Source organism: Pongo pygmaeus, chromosome X (assembly GCF_028885625.2).
Source record: "Pongo pygmaeus isolate AG05252 chromosome X, NHGRI_mPonPyg2-v2.0_pri, whole genome shotgun sequence".
Taxonomy (NCBI): Eukaryota; Metazoa; Chordata; class Mammalia; order Primates; family Hominidae; genus Pongo; species Pongo pygmaeus.
This window is the reverse complement of record NC_072396.2, coordinates 55,184,698-55,204,862: the sequence shown is the minus strand read 5'-3', so window position 1 is coordinate 55,204,862 and position 20,165 is coordinate 55,184,698. Positions and strand designations below refer to the sequence as shown.

At 38.5% G+C, this 20,165-nt stretch overlaps 1 protein-coding gene across 3 annotated transcripts in view; it reads right to left on the bottom strand.

Annotated features, from left to right (window-relative positions):
• Nucleotides 1-16,693: 16,693 nt before the first annotated feature.
• Nucleotides 16,694-20,165, bottom strand: part of GNL3L (G protein nucleolar 3 like) — an 87,018-nt gene continuing 83,546 nt past the window's right edge. For 2 of the 3 annotated variants that reach the window (XM_054471460.2, XM_054471462.2), the window contains one exon: nucleotides 16,697-17,419. The gene's annotated coding sequence lies outside the window, so the exon portion shown is untranslated. Of the gene's footprint in view, nucleotides 17,420-20,165 lie in introns of all 3 variants that reach the window. The other variant, XM_063660256.1, reaches the window with a different exon arrangement.

The following is a 20,165-nucleotide window of genomic DNA, read 5'->3' as shown; positions in this document are numbered from 1 at the left end:
TCTCTCTGAGAACTGGAACAAGGCAAGGATGCTCACTTTCACCACTTCTATTCAACATAGTACTTGAAGTCCTAGCCAGAGCCATCAGACAAGAGAAAGAAATAAAAGACATCCAAATCGATAAAAAGGAAGTCAAACTGTCACTGTTCACTGATGATATGATCCTATACTTAGAAAACCCTAAAGACTCCTCCAGAAAGCTCCTAGATCTGATAAATGAATTCAGTAAAGTTTCAGGATACAAAAACAATGTACACAAATCAGTAGCCCTACTATACACCAACACTAACCAAGCTGAGAATCAAATCAAGAACTCAACCCCTTTTACAACAGCTGCAAAAAAATTATATATATATATACACACACACACATATATACACACATATATACACACATATATATACACATTATATATATACACACATATATATACACATTATATATATATATACACACATATATATATACACACACACATATATATATATATATATACACACATACTCAGGAATATACCTAACAAAAGAGGTGAATGAACTCTACAGGGAAAACTACAAAACATTGCTGAAAGAAATCATAGATGACACAAACAAATGAAATCCCATGCCCATGAGTGAGTAGAATCAATATTGTGAAAATGACCATACTGCCAAAAGCAATCTACAAATTCAATGCAATTCCCATCAAAATACCATCATCATTCTTCACAGAACTAGAAAAAACAATCCTAAAATTCATATGGAACCCAAAAAGAGCCCACATAGCCAAAGAAAGACTAAGCAAAAAGAACAAATCTGGAAGCATCACATTACCTGACTTCAAACTATACTACAAGGCTATAGTCATCAAAACAGCATGGCACTCGTATAAAAATAGGCACATAGACCAATGGAACAGAATAGAGAACCCAGAAATAAAGCCAAACACTTACAGCCAACTGACCTTTGACAAAGCAAACAAAAACATAAAGTAGGGAAAGGACAGCCTATTCAACAAATGGTGCTGCAATAATTGGCAAGCCACATGTAGGAGGAGAATGAAATGGGATCGTCATCTGTCACCTTATACAAAAATCACCTCAAGATGGATCAAAAACTTAAATCTAAGACCTGAAACCATAAAAATTGTACAAGATAACATCAGAAAAACTCTTCTAGACAAAGAGCAAAGAGTTAATGACCAAGAACCCAAAAGCAAATGCAACAAAAACACAGAGGAAACTTAATTAAACTAAAAAAACTTCTGCACAGCAAAAGAAATAACCAAAAGAGTAAACAGACAACCCACAAAGTGAGAGGAAATACCCGCAAACTATGCATCTGACAAAGAACTAATATCCAAAATCTACAAGGAATTCAAACAAATCAGCAGAAAAAAAAAAAACCAACAAATAATCCCACCAAAAAGTGGGCTAAGGACAGGAATAGACAATTCTCAAAAGAAGATATACCAATGGCAAACAAACATATGAAAAAATGCTCAATATCACTAATTATCAGGAAAATGCAAATCAAAACTACAATGCAATACCACTTTACTCCTGCAAGAATGACCATAATTTAAAAATAAAAAAAAAAATAGATGTTGGCATGGATGTGTTGAAAAGGCAACACTTTTACACTGTTGGTAGGAATGTAAACTAGTACAACAACCATGGAAAACAGTGTTGAGATTACATAAAGAACTAAAAGTAGATCTACCATTTGATCCAGCAATCTGACCCAGAGGAAAAGAAGTCACTCTATGAAAAGACACTTGCACATGCATGTTTATATCAGCACAATTCACAATTGAAAAAATATGAAACCAGCCCAAATGCCCATCAATCAACAAGTAAATAAAGAATATATACATACACACACACACACACACACACACACACACACCACAGAATACTACTCAGCCATAAAAAGGAACAAAATAATGGCATTTTCAGCAACCTGGATGGAGTTGGAGACCATTATTCTAAGTGAAGTAACTCAGGAATGGAAAACCAAACATCATATATTCTCACTTAAAATTGGGAGCTAAGCTATGATGACACAAACGCATAAGAATGATACAATGGACTTTGGGGACTTGGGGGGAAGGGAGAGAGGGGTGTGAGGCATAAAAGACTACACAATGGGTACAGTGTACACGGCTCGGGTGATGGGTGCACCAGAATCTTAGAAATCACCACTAAAGAACTTATCTATGTAACCAAATACCACCTGTAACACCACCTGTTCCCCAAAAACTATTGAAATAAAAATAATAAAGAAAAATAATAAGAGGAATTTTGGAAACAGTAAAACACATGAAACAAACAACATGCTAATAAACAATCATTGAGTCAATGAATAAATTAAGAAGAAAAGTTTTTAAATATCTTGAAACAAATGAAAATAGAAATGCAATATATCAAACTTATGGGATAGAGCAAAACACTGCTAAGAGGAAACTTGATAGCAATCAGTGCCTACATCAAAAAAATAAATTTCAAGTAAACAATCTAATGATGCATTTCAAGGAACTAGGAAAGTTAAAATAGACCAAAACCATAATTAGTGGAAGGAAAGAAATAATAAAGATCAGAACAGGACTTCACAAAATACAGGCTTAAAAAAAAACCACAAAGGATCAACAAAATAAAAAGTTGGTTTTTTGAAAAGATAAACAAAATTGATAAATCACTAGCTAGAAAAACTGAAAAAAAAAAGAGAGAAGACCCAAATAAATAAAGTCAGAAAAGAAAAAGGAAACATTACAATTGATACTTCAGAAATACATGAGGAGTTTAACTTCTGCTGGCCACCGTGGCTCACACCTGTAATCCCAGCATTTTGGGAGGCCGAAGTGGACGGGTCACTTGAGGTCAGAAGTTTGAGACCAGCCTGGCCAACATGGTGAAACCCCATCTCTACTAAAAATACAAAAATTAGCCGGGCATGGTGGCACACATCTATAGTCCCAGCTACTTGGGAGGCTGAGGCAGGAGAATCGCTTGAACCCAGGAGGTGGAGGTTGCAGTGAGCCAAGATCATGTCACTGCACCCAGCCTGGGTGAGACTCCATCTCAAAAAAAAAAATACAAAAGATTATTAGATGCTATAATAAACAACTATATGGTAACAAATTGGAAAACCTAGAAAAAAATGGATAAATTCCTGGACACATATAACCTACCAATAGGGAACCAAGAAAAAATAGAAAACTTGAACAGAAGAATAACAAGTAACAAGATTGAATCAGTAATCAAAGTCTCCCAACAAAGAAAAGTCCAGGACCAGATAGCTTTATTGCTGATTTATACCAAACTTATAAAGAAGAATTAACAACAATTATTCTCAAGCTATTCCAAAAATCTGAAGAGGAGGAAATTCTCTCTAACTCATTCTACAAGGCCAGCATTACCCTGATACCAAAACCAGAAAGACACACACACACACACAAAAGAAAACTACAGTGCAATATCACTGATAAACCTAGATACAAATATCAAAAAATACTAGCAAACCAAATCCAGCAACACATCAAAAAAATACTTCACCATGATCAAGTGGGCTTTATCACAGGGATATAAGGATGGTTAAATGAATGTAAATCAATAAATGTGATATATCACATAAACAGAAAGGACAAAAACCATGTGATTATCTCAATAGATGCAGAAAAAGCATTTGATAAAATTCAACATCCCTTCAAGATAAAAACTCAACAAATTAAGAATAAAAGGAACATACCTCAACATAATAAAGGCCATATACAACAAACCCACAGCTAACATCATACTGAATGGAAGAAAGCCTAAGGCCTTTCCTCTAAGAACTGAACAAGACAAGAATACCCACTTTCACCACTCTTATTCAACATAGTGCTAGAAGTCCCAGCCATAGCAATCAGGCAAGAAAAATAAATAAAAGACATCCAAATGAGAAAAGAGAAAATCAAATTGTCCCTCTTTGCAGACGACATGACGTTATATTTAGAAACCCCTAAAGACGCCACCAAAAAACTCTTAGAACTGATAAACTAATTCCATAAAGTTGCAGGATACAAAGTCAACATATGAAAATCAGTAGCTTTTCTATACACCAATAACAAGCAATGTGAAGAAGAAATCAAGAAAGCAATCCCATTTACAACCGCTACAGAAAAATTAAATACCTAGGAATAAATTTAACTAAAGAGATGAAAGAGGTCTACAAGAAAAACTACAAAACACTGATGAATGAAATTGAAGAGGACACAAACAAATGGAAAAACACCTCATGCTCATGGATCAGAAGAATTACTATTGTAAAAGTGACCATACTGCTCAAAGCAATCTACAGATTCAATGCAATCCCTATCAAAATACCAATGACATTCTTCACAGAATTAAAAAAAAATCCTAAAATTCATATGGAAGCACAAAAGTCCACAAATAAACAAAGCAATCCTGAGCAAAAAGAACAAAGCTGGAGGCATCCTACTACCTGACTTTAAATTATACTACAACGCTATAGTAATGAAAACAGCATGGTGATGGTATAAAAACAGACACATAGACTAATGGAACAGAATAGAGAACCCAGAAATAAACCAAAATATTTACAGTCAACAGATGTTTAACAAAGATATCAAGAACATACATTGGGAAAAGGACATCCTCTTCAATAAATGGTGCTGGAAAAACTGGACATTCATATGCAGCAGAATGAAACTAGACCCCCATCTCTTGCCATATACAAAAAATCAATTCAAATGGATCAAAGACTCAAACATAATACCCAAAACTATAAACGTACTAGAAGTAAACATAGGGGAAACACTTCATGACATTGGTCTAGACAAAGATTTTACGGCTAAGACTTCAAAAGCACAGGCAGCAAAAACAGACAAATGGAACAATATTAAATTGAAAAGTTGGCCAGGCACGCTGGCTCACACCTGTAATCCCAGCACTTTGGGAGGCCGAGGTGGGTGGATCACAAGGTCAGGAGTTCGAGACCAGCCTGGCCAACATGGTGAAACCCCGTCTCTACTAAAAACATAAAAATTAGCTGAGCATGGTGACACACACCTGTACTCCCAGCTACTCAGGAGGCTGAGGCAGGAGAATCGCTTGGACCTGGGAGGCAGAGGTTGCAGTGAGCCAAGATCATGCCACTGCACTCCAGCCTGGGCAACAGAGTGAGATGCTGTCTCAAAAAAAAAAAAAATTGAAAAGTTTCTGCACATCAAAGGAAAACAACCAACAGAGTGAAGGGACAGCCTGTAGAATAGGAGAAAATATTTGTAAACTATTCATCCAACAAGGAATGAAAATTCAGAATATACAAGGAAATCAAACAATTCAAAAGCAAAAAAAATCAAATAATCCAATTGAAAAGTGGGCAAAAGAACTAAATAGATATTTCTCAAAAGAAGACATACAAATGGCAACAAGCATATGGAAAAAATGCTCAACATCACTAATGATCAGGTAAATGCAAATCAAAACCACAATGAGATATCACATTACCTCAGAATGGCTATTTTCAAAAAGACAAAAATAACAAATGTTGGCAAGGACATGGAGAGAGGGGAACACTTATACACTGTTGGTGGAAGTATAATTAGTGCAGACATTATAAAAAACCATGTGGAGGTTTCTCAAAAAACTAAAAGTAGAACTACCATATGATTCAGCAACTCCAGATTATTTATCCAAAGGAAACAAAATCAGTATATCAAAAAGATACCTGCACCCCTATGTTTATTGCAGCACTATTCACAATAGTCAAAATGGAATCAACTTAAGTTTCCATCAGTGGATGAATGGATAAAGAAAACATGGTATATATACACAATAGAATACTACTCAACCTTAAAAAGAATGAAATCCTGTCATTAGTGGCAACATGGGCAAGCCGACAGCATATTATATCAAGTGAAATAAGTCAGGCATAGAAAGATAAATACTGCATATTTTCACTCATATGTGAGAGCTAAAAACAATTTGAGTTCATGGAAGTAGAGAGTAGAATTGTGAGTATTAGAGACTGGGAGTGGGAGGGGAGACTGGGGAGGGTTTGGTTAACGGATACAAAATTACAGCTAGATATGAGGAATGAGTTCTATCATTCTGCAGCACTGTAGAATTAATATGGTTAAACTACAATTTATTGTATATTTTCAAAAAGTCAGAAGAGACTTTTGAATGTTTACAACACAAATTTATTTTAAGGTGATGAATATGTTAATCACCCTGATTTGATCATTATACATTGTATACATGTATCATAATATCAGTCTGTATCCCATAAATATGTATAATTATTACCTGTCAACTAAAAATAAAAGGAAAAATATGTGTTGAAACATATATGTATATATACATATATTTTGTCATGTTATAAAAACTTTTTCTGCTTTGTCATTGTCCAAAAATTTTGATACAGTGGTTTAAAATATTGAAATATAATCAAATCTATCCATATTCTTAACTATGACTTTTGGCTTTGATGTTATGCCATAATTTAAATAGTTCTCTACCATTAGATATTTTGGTTATTTCCAATTTTCCCCTATTATAAATAAGGCTATAATAAATACTACTGTGCCCAAAAAAACAAGAATATTACAGACCAATATCCCTTACAAATATATATGCAAAAGTACTCAATAAAATATTAGCAAACTGAATCCAACATCATATTAAAAGGACTATACACCATATCCAAGTGGAATTTATCCCAGGAATGCAAGGGAGGTTGAACATAAGAAAATCAAACAATATAATACACTACATTAATAGAACAAAGTCAAAGAAACACATATGATCATCCCAAGTGATACAGAAAAGCTCTTTGACAAAATCCAACACCCTATCATGATAAAAACTCTCAGAAAAGTAGGGATAGAAGAGAGCTTCCTCTACATGATAAATGGCATTTATAAAAAAAAAAACAAAACCCAGCACTAACATCAGACTGACTCAATGGTGAGAGACTGAAAGCTTTCTTCCTAAAATAAGGAACAAGACAAGAATGCCCTCTCTCACCACTGCTGTTCAATGCTGTACTGAAGTTCTAGTCAGAGGAATCTGACAGGAACAAGAAATAAAAGGCATCCAAATTGGAAAGTGTTATGGGCTCAATTTTGTCCCCCCAAAATGCATATATTGAGGTCCCAAACCCCAGTACCTTAGAATGTAGCTGAATTTGTAGATAGGGTAATTAAAGAGGTAATTAAGTTAAAATGAGCTCACTAAGATGGGCTCTACTTCAATATGATTAGTTTAAGTATTTACTATAACCTTACTTATAATAGGGGAAAATTGGAAATAACCAAAATATCTAATGGTAGAGAACTACTTTCATTATGACATGGTATCAAAGCCAAAGCTCTTATGAAAAGAGATTAGAACACAGATATACACAGAAAAAAGACTATGTAAAGACACACGGAGACACATCTACAAGCCAAAGACAGAAGCCTCAGAAGAAATTATTCCTGTCAGGCGCGATGGCTCACGCCTGTAATCCCAGCACTTTGGGAGGCCGAGGCAGGCAGATCACCTGAGGTCAGGAGTTTGAGACCACCCTGAGTAACATGGTGAAACCCTGTCTCTACTAAAAATACAAAAAAAATTAGCCAGGTGTAGTGGTGGGTGCCTGTAATCCCAGCTACTTGGGAGGCTGAGGCAGGAAAATCGCTTGAACCCGGGAGATTGAGGTTGCAGTGAGCCGAGATCACGCCATTGCACTCCAACCTGGACAAAAGAGCGAGACTCTGTCTCAAAAAAAAAAAAGAAAAAAAGAAAAAAAGAAATCATTCCTGCTAACTCCTTGATCTCAGACTTCAAGCCTCAAGAATTGTGAGAAGGGGAGGAGCCAAGATGGCCAAATAGGAACAGCTCCGGTCTACAGCTCCCAGCATGAGCGATGCAGAAGACGGGTGATTTCTGCATTTCGATCTGAGGTACCGTGTTCATCTCACTAGGGAGTGCCAGACAGTGGGCGCAGGTCAGTGGGTGAGTGCACCGTGCGCCAGCCGAAGCAGGGGCAAGGCATTGCCTCACTCGGGAAGCGCAAGGGGTCAGGGAGTTCCCTTTCCAGGGGTGACAGACTGCACCTGGAAAATCGGGCCACTCCCACCCGAATACTGTGCTTTTCTGACGGGCTTAGGAAACGGTGCACCAGGAGATTATAGCCCGCACCTGGCTCAGAGGGTCCTACGCCCACGGAGTCTCGCTGATTGCTAGCACAGCAGTCTGAGATCAAACAGCAAGTGGGCAGTGAGGCTGGGGGAGGGGCGCCCGCCATTGCCCAGGCTCGCTTAGGTAAACAAAGCAGCCAGGAAGCTTGAACTGGGTGGAGCCCGCCACAGCTCAAGGAGGCGTGCCTCCCTCTGTAGGCTCCACCTCTGGGGGCAGGGCACAGACAAACAAAAAGACAGCAGTAACCTCTGCAGACTTAAATGTCCCTGTCTGACAGCTTTGAGGAGAGCAGTGGTTCTCCCAGCACGCAGCTGGAGATCTGAGAACGGGCAGACTGCCTCCTCAAGTGGGTCCTTGACCCCTGACCCCCGAGCAGCCTAACTGGGAGGCACCCCCCAGCAGGGGCAAACTGACACCTCACACGGCCGGCCAGGTACTCCAACAGACCTGCAGCTGAGGGTCCTGTCTGTTAGAAGGAAAACTAACAGAAAGGACATCCACACCAAAAACCCATCTGTACATCATCATCATCAAAGACCAAAAGTAGATAAAACCACAAAGATGGGGAAAAAACAGAGCAGAAAAACTGGAAACTCTAAAAAGCAGAGCACCTCTCCTCCTCCAAAGGAACGCAGTTCCTCACCAGCAACGGAACAAAGCTGGACGGAGAATGACTTTGACGAGCTGAGAGAAGAAGGCTTCAGAAGATCAAATTACTCCAAGCTACGGGAGGATATTCAAACCAAAGGCAAAGAAGTTGAAAACTTTGAAAAAAATTTAGAAGAATGTATAACTAGAATAACCAATACAGAGAAGTGCTTAAAGGAGCTGATGGAGCTGAAAACCAAGGCTCAAGAACTACATGAAGAATGCAGAAGCCTCAGGAGCCGATGTGATCAAATGGAAGAAAGGGTATCAGCCCTGGAAGATGAAATGAATGAAATGAAGCGAGAAGGGAAGTTTAGAGAAAAAAGAATAAAAAGAAACGAACAAACCCTCCAAGAAATGTGGGACTATGTGAAAAGAACAAATCTACGTCTGATTGGTGTAACTGAAAGTGACAGGGAGAATGGAAACAAGTTGGAAAACACTCTGCAGGATATTATCCAGGAGAACTTCCCCAATCTAGCAAGGCAGGCCAACATTCAGATTCAGGAAATACAGAGAACACCACAAAGATACTCCTCGAGAAGAGCAATTCCAAGACACATAATTGTCAGATTCATCAAAGTTGAAATGAAGGAAAAAATGTTAAGGGCAGCCAGAGAGAAAGGTCGGGTTACCATCAAAGGGAAGCCCATCAGACTAACAGCGGATCTCTCGGCAGAAACCCTACAAGCCAGAAGAGAGTGGGGGCCAATATTCAACATTCTTAAAGAAAAGAATTTTCAACCCAGAATTTCATATCCAGCGAAACTAAGCTTCATAAGTGAAGGAGAAATAAAATACTTTACAGACAAGCAAATGCTGAGAGATTTTGTCACCACCAGGCCTGCCCTACAAGAGCTCCTGAAGGAAGCGCTAAACATGGAAAGGCACAACCAGTACCAGCCACTGCAAAATCATGCCAAAATGTAAAGACCATCGAGACTAGGAAGAGACTGCACCAACTTATGAGCAAAATAACCAGCTAACATCATAATGACAGGATCAAATTCACACGTAACAATATTAACTTTAAATGTAAATGGACTAAATGCTCCAATTAAAAGACACAGACTGGCAAATTGGATAAAGACTCAAGACCCATCAGTGTGCTGTATTCAGGAAACCCATCTCACGTGCAGAGACACACATAGGCTCAAAATAAAAGGATGGAGGAAGATCTACCAAGCAAATGGAAAACAAAAAAAGGCAGGGGTTGCAATCCTAGTCTCTGATAAAACAGACTTTAAACCAACAAAGATCAAAAGAGACAAAGAAGGCCATTACATAATGGTAAAGGGATTAATTCAACAAGAAGAGCTAACTATCCTAAATATATATGCACCCAATACAGGAGCACCCAGATTCATAAAACAAGTCCTGAGTGACCTACAAAGAGACTTAGACTCCCACACATTAATAATAGGAGACTCTAACACGCCACTGTCAACATCAGACAGATCAATGAGACAGAAAGTCAACAAGGATACCCAGGAATTGAACTCAGCTCTGCACCAAGTGGACCTAATAGACATCTACAGAACTCTCCACCCCACATGTATATCAACAGAATATACATTTTCTTCAGCACCACACCACACCTATTCCAAAACTGACCACATACTTGGAAGTAAAGCTCTCCTCAACAAATGTAAAAGAACAGAAATTATAACAAACTACCTCTCAGATCACAGTGCAATCAAGCTAGAACTCAGGATTAAGAATCTCACTCAAAACCGCTCAACTACATGGAAACTGAACAACCTGCTCCTGAATGACTACTGGGTACATAACGAAATGAAGGCAGAAATAAAATGTTCTTTGAAACCAACGAGAACCAAGACACAACATACCAGAATCTCTGGGACACATTCAAAGCAGTGTGTAGAGGGAAATTTATAGCACTAAATGCCCAGAAGAGAAAGCAGGAAAGATCCAAAATTGACACCCTAACATCAAAATTAAAAGAACTAGAAAAGCAAGAGCAAACACATTCAAAAGCTAGCAGAAGGCAAGAAATAACTAAAATCAGAGCAGAACTGAAGGAAATAGAGACACAAAAAACCCTTCAAAAAATTAATGAATCCAGGGGCTGGTTTTTTGAAAGGATCAACAAGATTGATAGACTGCTAGCAAGATTAATAAAGAAAAAAAGAGAGAAGAATCAAATAGATGCAATAAAAAAATTACAAAGGGGATATCACCACCAATCCCACAGAAATACAAACTACCATCAGAGAATACTACAAACACCTCTACGCAAATAAACTAGAAAATCTAGAAGAAATGGATAAATTCCTCAACACATATACCCTCCCAAGACTAAACCAGGAAGAAGTTGAATCTCTGAATAGACCAATAACAGGAGCTGAAATTGTGGCAATAATCAATAGCTTACCAACCAAAAAAAGTCCAGGACCAGATGGGTTCACAGCTGAATTCCACCAGAGGTACAAGGAGGAACTGGTACCATTCCTTCTGAAACTATTCCAATCAATAGAAAAAGAGGGAATCCTCCCTAACTCATTTTATGAGGCCAGCATCATCCTGATACAAAAGCCGGGCAGAGACACAACCAAAAAAGAGAATTTTAGGCCAATATCCTTGATGAACATTGATGCAAAAATCCTCAATAAAATACTGGCACACAGAATCCAGCAGCACATCAAAAAGCTTATCCACCATGATCAAGTGGGCTTCATCCCTGGGATGCAAGGCTGGTTCAATATACGCAAATCAATAAATGTAATCCAGCATATAAACAGAACCAAAGACAAACACCACATGATTATCTCAATAGATGCAGAAAAGGCCTTTGACAAAATTCAACAACGCTTCATGCTAAAAACTCTCAATAAATTAGGTATTGATGGGACATATCTCAAAATAATAAAAGCTATCTATGACAAACCCACAGCCAATATCATACTGAATGGGCAAAAACTGGAAGCATTCCCTTTGAAAACTGGCACAAGACAGGGATGCCCTCTCTCACCACTTCTATTCAACATAGTGTTGGAAGTTCTGGCCAGGGCAATTAGGCAGGAGAAGGAAATAAAGGGTATTCAATTAGGAAAAGAGGAAGTCAAATTGTCCCTGTTTGCAGATGACATGATTGCATATCTAGAAAACCCCATCATCTCAGCCCAAAATCTCCTTAAGCTGATAAGCAACTTCAGCAAAGTCTCAGGATACAACCTCAATGTACAAAAATCACAAGCATTCTTATACACCAATAACAGACAAACAGAGAGCCAAATCATGAGTAACTCCCATTCACAATTGCTTCAAAGAGAATAAAATACCTAGGAATCCAACTTACAAGGGATGTGAAGGACCTCTTCAAGAAGAACTACAAACCACTGCTCAAGGAAATAAAAGAGGATACAAACAAATGGAAGAACATTCCATGCTCATGGGTAGGAAGAATCAATATCGTGAAAATGGCCATCCTTCCCAAGGTAATTTACAGATTCAATGCCATCCCCATCAAGCTACCAATGACTTTCTTCACAGAATTGGAAAAAACTACTTTAAAGTTCATATGGAACCAAAAAAGAGCCCGCATCGCCAAGTCAATCCTAAGCCAAAAGAACACAGCTGGAGGCATCACACTACCTGACTTCAAACTATACTACAAGGCTACAGTAACCAAAACAGCATGGTACTGGTACCAAAACAGAGGTATAGATCAATGGAACAGAACAGAGCCGTCAGAAATAATGCCACATATCTACAACTATCTGATCTTTGACAAACCTGAGAAAAACAAGAAATGGGGAAAGGATTCCCTATTTAATAAATGTTGCTGGGAAAACTGGCTAGCCATATGTAGAAAGCTGAAACTGGATCCCTTCCTTACACCTTATACAAAGATCAATTCAAGATGGATTAAAGACTTAAACGTTAGACCTAAAACCATAAAAACCCTAGAAGAAAACCTAGGCATTACCATTCAGGACATAGGCATGGTCAAGGACTTCATGTCTAAAACACCAAAAGCAATGGCAACAAAAGCCAAAATTGACAAATGGGATCTAATTAAACTCAAGAGCTTCTGCACAGCAAAAGAAACTACCATCAGAGTGAACAGGCAACCTACAAAATGGCAGAAAATTTTCACAAGCTACTCATGTGACAAAGGGCTAATATCCAGAATCTACAATGAACTCCAACAAATTTACAAGAAAAAAACAAACAACCCCATCAAAAAGTGGGCGAAGGACATGAACAGACACTTCTCAAAAGAAGACATTTATGCAGCCAAAAAACACATGAAAAAATGCTCACCATCACTGGCCATCAGAGAAATGCAAATCAAAACCACAATGAGATACCATCTCACATCAGTTAGAATGGCAATCATTAAAAAGTCAGGAAACAACAGGTGCTGGAGAGGATGTGGAGAAATAGGAACACTTTTACACTGTTGGTGGGACTGTAAACTCGTTCAACCCTTGTGGAAGTCAGTGTGGCGATTCCTCAGGGATCTAGAACTAGAAATTCCATTCGACCCAGCCATCCCATTACTGGGTATATACCCAAAGGACTATAAATCATGCTGCTATAAAGACACATGCACACGTATGTTTATTGCGGCATTATTCACGATAGCAAAGACTTGGAATCAACCCAAATGTCCAACAATGATAGACTGGATTAAGAAAATGTGGCACATATACACCATGGAATACTATGCAGCCATAAAAAAGGATGAGTTCATGTCCTTTGTAGGGACATGGATGAAATTGGAAACCATCATTCTCAGTAAACTATCACAAGAACAAAAAACCAAACACCGCATATTCTCACTCATAGGTGGGAATTGAACAATGAGAACACATGGACACAGGAAGGGGAACATCACACTTCGGGGACTGTTGCAGGGTTGGGGGGAGGGGGGAGGGATAGCATTGGGAGATATACCTAATGCTAGATGACGAGTTGGTGGGTGCAGCGCACCAGCATGGCACATGTATACATATGTAACTTACCTGCACATTGCGCACATGTACCATAAAACCTAAAGTATAATAATAATAATAATTAAAAAAAAAAGAATTGTGAGAAAATAAATGTCTGTTGTTTAAGCCACCCAGCCTATGGTACTTTGTTATAGCAGCCCTAGCAAACAATACAGAAAGGAAGATGTAAAACTATCTCTATTCACAGATGACATGATCCTCTATATAGAATATCCTGTCTGGATGCAGTGGCTTATGCCTGCGCCCAGCCAGGATAATAATCCCAGCACTTAGGGAGGCCGAGGCGGGTGAATTGCTTGAGCCAAGGAGTTTGAGAACAGCCTGGGCAACATTGCAAAACCCCGTCTCTCCAAAAACTACAAAAATTAGTCAGGCGTGGTGGCACATGCCTGTGATCCCAGCTACTCATAGGGCTGAGGCAGGAAGATCACTTGAGCCCGAGAAGTCGAGGCTGCAGTGAGCTGAGCTCACGCCACTGCAGTCCAGCCAGGGTGACAGAGTGAGACCCTGTCTCAAGGGAAAAAAAAAAAAAAATCCCAAAGAATCCACAAGAAAGCTACCAGAGTATATAAACAAATTCAGCAAAGTTACAGAGTATAAGATCAACATACAAAAAATTAGTTGTTTCTATATACCTGCAATGCACAATCCAAAATGGAAATTAAGAAAATAATTCAATTTACAACACCATCTAAAAGAATAAAATAACCAAGAATAAATCTGGCCAAAAATGTGAAAGGCTTGTACACTGAAAACTACAAAACATTCCTGAAAAAAATGAAAAGACAAGTGCCATGTTAATGGGCAGGAAGATTTAATATTGTTAATACATCAATACTATCCAAAAGGATGTACAGATATAAAACAATCCCTATCAAAATTTCAACACCTGGCTGGGCACAGCGGCACACGCCTGTAATCCTAGCACTTTGGGAGGCCGAGGCAGGCCGATCACAAGGTCAGGAATTCAAGACCAGCCTGACCAACATGGTGAAACCCCATCTCTACTAAAAATGCAAAAATTAGCCGGGTGTAGTGGCACATGCCTATAATCCCAGCTACTCAGGAGGCTGAGGCAGGACAATCACTTAAACCTGGAAACCAGAGGTTGCAGTGAGCTGAGATCATGCCACTGCACTCTAGCCTGGGCGACAGAGTGAGACTCCGTCTCAAAGGAAAAAAAACATATTTCAACATCCTTTTTTTGCAGAAATGGAAAAGCCAATTTTCAAATTCATATGGAATTGCAAGGAGCCCTTAATAGTCAAAATGATCTTGAAAAAGAACATTGGAGGACTCATACTTCCTGATTTCAAAACTTACCACTAAAGTGATCCAAACAGTGTGGTACTAGTATAAAGATAGACATATAGACCATTGGAATAGAATTAAGAGTTCAAAAACAAACCCATACACCTATGACCAATTGATTGTTGACAAAGGTGACAAGTCCATTAAATAGGGTAAGAAAAGTCTCTTCAACAAATGGTGCTGGGACAACTGAATTTTCACATGCAAAAGAATGAAGTCAGACCCCCTACCTCACATCATATACAAAAATTAACTCAAAATGGATCAATGTCCTAAATGTAAGAGTTAAAACCATAAAACCCTTAGGAAAATACATATGGGTAAATCTTCATAACAATGGACTTGGCAGTGGTTTCTAGAATATGATACCAAAACATATGAAACAGCAACAAAAGAAAAAAATAAATTAGATTTCATCAGTTTACAAATTTCATGCATGAAAGGGCATTATCAAGAAAGTGAAAAGACAACCTCACAGAATGGAAGAAAATATTTGTAAATTATGTATCTGATAAGTATTTAATATTCATAGTATTTAAAAACTCATGCAACTCGGTCGGGTGCAGTGGCTTATGCCTGTACTCCCAGCACTCTGGGAGGCCGAGGCGGGTGGATCACCTGAGGTCAGGAGTTCAAGAACAGCCTGGCCAACATAGTGAAACCCCATCTCTACTAAAAATATAAAAATTAGCCGGGCGTGGTGGCACATGCCTGTAGTCCCAGCTACTTAGGAGGCTGAGGCAGGAGAATCACTTGAACCCAGGAGGCAGAGGTTGCAGTGTGCCAAGATCATGCCAGTGCACTCCAGCCTGGGCGACAGAGCGAGACTCCGTCTCCAAAAAAAATAAAATAAAATAAAAATAAAAATTCCTGCAACTCAACAACAAAAAGACAACCCAATTTTAAAAGGAGAAAAGGACTTAGATATTTCTCAACAAAAAGACATACAAATAAACAATAAGCACGTGAAAAAATGCTTAACATTATTAGTCATTAGAGAAATGCAAATCCAAACCAAATCACTACATATCTATTAAAATTGGTATAATTTTTTTAAGAGACAGGGTGCCACTCTGTCAAATATGATAAGCACTCTAAAACTAAAGTGGAATAAAAATCTTTGTGTGCTTTGTATGTTGAGATTATATTAGGCAATTAAAGTATAAATGTATGTGTGCCACAAGAGAAACTGCTGAAAAAGCAACCAGATAAGAATACAATAATTTTTTACATGGTTCCTGTCATTTTACACCAAGGAAGATAACTGGTGTGCATGTGATGAAAACTGAGATGTGGATGGAAATCCAAAATGATTTTCCTACAATTATTTATTTATTTTTATCGAGAGAGGGCCTCTCTCTGTTGCCCAGGCTGGAGTGCAGTGGGGTGAGCACAACTCACTACAGCCTCAACCTCCTGGGTTCAAGCGATTCTCCCTCCTCAGTCTTCCAAGTAGCTGGGACTATGGGTGCAGGCCATCATGCCCGGCTCATTTTTGTAATTTTTGTACAGATGGGATTTTGCCATGTTGCTCAGGCTGTGTGTGTTCCAATTACTAGTGATGTGTAACAAAATACCCCAAAACTTAGTGGTTTAAAACAATCATTTTATTTTTCTCACAATTTTTGAGTCAGGAATTTGGGAAGGGCTCAGGTGGAAAATGTTCTCTTTGGGTCTTTCTTGCAGTTGTAGTTAGATGTCAGCTTGGGCTGCAGTCATCTGAAAACTTAACTGTACTGGATGTCCAAGAAGGCTCACTCAAATGGCTTATAGTCGATACTGCTTGTCAGCTAAGAGCTCAACTGAGCTGTTGACCAGAGTTTCTACATTTGGTCTCTACAGCATGACTGTCTCAGTTGGACTTCTTACATGGCAGCTCAGGGCTACAAGTATAAGTGTTCCAATTAATCAGGCAAAAGCTGCATCATTTTATATGACTTAGCCTAAAAGGTCACACAGCCATCATTTCTGCTATACGCTAATGACTGATAAATTCACAAGCCCACTCATATTCAAAGAGAGGAGAACTTGACTTCACCTCTTAATGGGGAAATGATAAGGTCTCATTGTATTAAAGTATGTGGGATGAGTGAGATTTCTGCAGCCATTTATGAAAAAGATAACCTGTCATTGTGTAGCGATCTGTTTCCTGCCAGGACTCTGACTAATAAAGTTTTTCTCCCAGAAAAGTTTTTCTTGATCTTTAAAAGAAACATAGAAAAAGGAAGGTCCACTTTATTCTTTGGACACAGCTTTCTTCATGTGTTGTCTGGAGCTGTGACAGCCATTGTGAAAACATGAGGAAGCTCACCTACAAAAAAGGCAGACAGGCTTTTAACCAAAAGACAGGCAATAACAAATGCTGGAGAGGATATGGAGAAAAGGGAACCTCACACACTATTGGTGGGAATGTAAATTAGTACAACCACTATGGAGAACAGTTTGGAAGTTCCTTTAAAAACTAAAAATAGAGCTACCATATGATCCAGCAATCCCGCTGCTGGGCATGTACTTAAAAGAAAGGAAATCATTATAAGGAAGAGATATCTGCACTCCCATGTCTGTTGCAGCACTGTTCATAATAGCTAAGATTTGGAAGCAGCCTAAGTGTCCATCAACAGATGAATGGATAAAGAAAATGTGGTACATACACACAATGGAGTACTGTTTGGCCATTAAAAAAGAATGAGAACCAGTCCATTTGCAACAACATGGAATTGGAGGCCATTATGTTAAGTGAAATAAGTCAGGCACAGAAAGACAAACATTGCATGTTCTCACTTATTTGTGGGAGCTAAAAATTAAACAATTGAACCCACAGAGAGAGAGAGTATAAGGATGGTTACCAGAAGCTGGGAAGGGTAATGGGGGTGTGGGGGGTGGTGAGAGAGAAGTTGGGGTGGTTAATGGGTACAAAATAAAAATAGAAAGAATGAATAAGATCTAGAATTTGATAGCACACCAGGGTGACTATGGTCTCTAATAATTTAACTGCACATTTTAAAATAACTGAAAGAGTATAACCGTATTGTTTGTAACACAAAGGATAAATGCTTGAATGGATGGATACCCCATTTTCCATGATGTGATTATTACACATTGCAAGCCTGTATCAGCAAATTTCATGTACCCCATTATTATATATACCTACTATGTACCCACAAAAAATAAAAACAAATAAATAAATAAAACAGGCAGACATATTTCAAATAGCCAAGTGAAAGGTGGAAAAAACCTGGGGCCTTAATGTTTCTGCTAGCGAATAGCACCCCAAAAAATCTAACTTCTTTGTACCAGTGCCTGGTTCACTATAATCTGCATCATCCTCTAGCAATGCTAATGGCTGCCTCAGTCTTTCTGTGGACTTCCCAGATTATAATTGGCACCAGGTAACATCCATATCCCTAGATCGGTTTCCCACCTAACTCCATCCCCATATCATATCTCTACCTCAGGAAACCCTCAATCGAGGGTATAGAAGTGTGTAAAACAGGCTGGGCACAGTGGCTCACACCCATAATCCCAGCATTTTGGAAGGCCGAGGCAAGAGGATTGCTTAAGCCCAGGAATTCAAGACCAGCCTGAGCAATACAGTGAGACCTTGTCTTTAAAAATTAAAAAAAAAAAAAGAATTGTGCAAAACAGAATGTATAAGCCCCCATCCTCCCTACTCCTGTAACTGCTACTCCCACAGTTAATGTTTGTACCTATATTTCCAAAAGTTTTTATATAAACAAAAAATAATTATTTACAGAAATGAGATTAACATACTATTGTGAAACTTTCTCTTTTTGCTTAATAAATTGTCATCATCTTTCCATGTCGTGTTAAACAGACACTTTATTATTTTTAAAAGCAGCTTAGTAATTTTATGTATATGTTGTATATACCATTACTTAATAATTTCATTGTTGATATTTAGATTATTTCCAATTCCTTATTGTGAACAATAATGTAATAAATGTCTTTGTGTATATATATATATATATATATATATATACACACATACTTGTATATTTCTGTAGAATAAAATCTAAAAGTGCATCAAAGGGTATACATGCTTAATATTCTGATACATGCCGCCAAATTGCCTCCAAAAGGTTCTACCAGTTTACACTCCCACCATCTGTGTATGAGTATCCATTTCCCCTCACTAACCCTAGGTTTTAGCAAATCTGGCAAGTGAAAACTGGTATCATGGTGCTTTAATTTTTATTATAAGTGAGATTGAGCCCCTTCTTAGATATTTATTGCCCATTTGTGGGTTTTTTTTTTAAACAGGGTCTCACTCTGCCACCCAGGCTGGAGTGCAATGGCACAATCATAGCTCACTATGGACTTGAACTCCTGGACTCAAGGGATCCTCCTGCCTCAGCCTCCCAAGTAGCTGGGATGACAGGTGTATGCCACCATGTTTGGCAATTTTTTTTTAATTTTTTTGTAGAGATGGTGTCTCACTACGTTGCCCAGCCTGGTCTCCAACTCCTGGGCTCCAACTCCTCCTGCCTCAGCCTCTCAAAGCACTGGGATTACAGGTATGAGCCACCATGCCCAGCCCAGTCCATTTGTGTTTCTTCTGGGAATTGTCTATTTGTGTTCTTTATCCATTTTTCTATTGTGATCTAGTGCTTACTTTTGAGCATAGAAGTCATGTGATCAGAACTAGACTCCAAGAAGATCAATCTTACTGTAGGGAAAATGACTAGAGGCAAGATTACCACATCACCTAGAACATGGATCTGTTGAAAAGAGAAAATTAATAAGACTTCGAAGGAAAGGGCTGACTCTAGGCTGATGCTCAAGTTTCTGTTTGGATAACTGAGCAGAGAGAGGGGCTATTTGCTGACTTGGGAAAGCCAGGAGGAGGAGCAAGTTTAGAAGGACTAGGGGGATGAAGATGATAAGCAGAGTTTAATATATGTTGAGTTTCAGATACTTGCAAGACTGCCAGGGCAGATAATCAGGAGGCCTTCAAATATAAATGTCTAGAGCTCAAGAGGGAGGAATGAGCAAGAGGGAAAGATCTAGGAGCCATCAGCATACAGATGATAACTGAA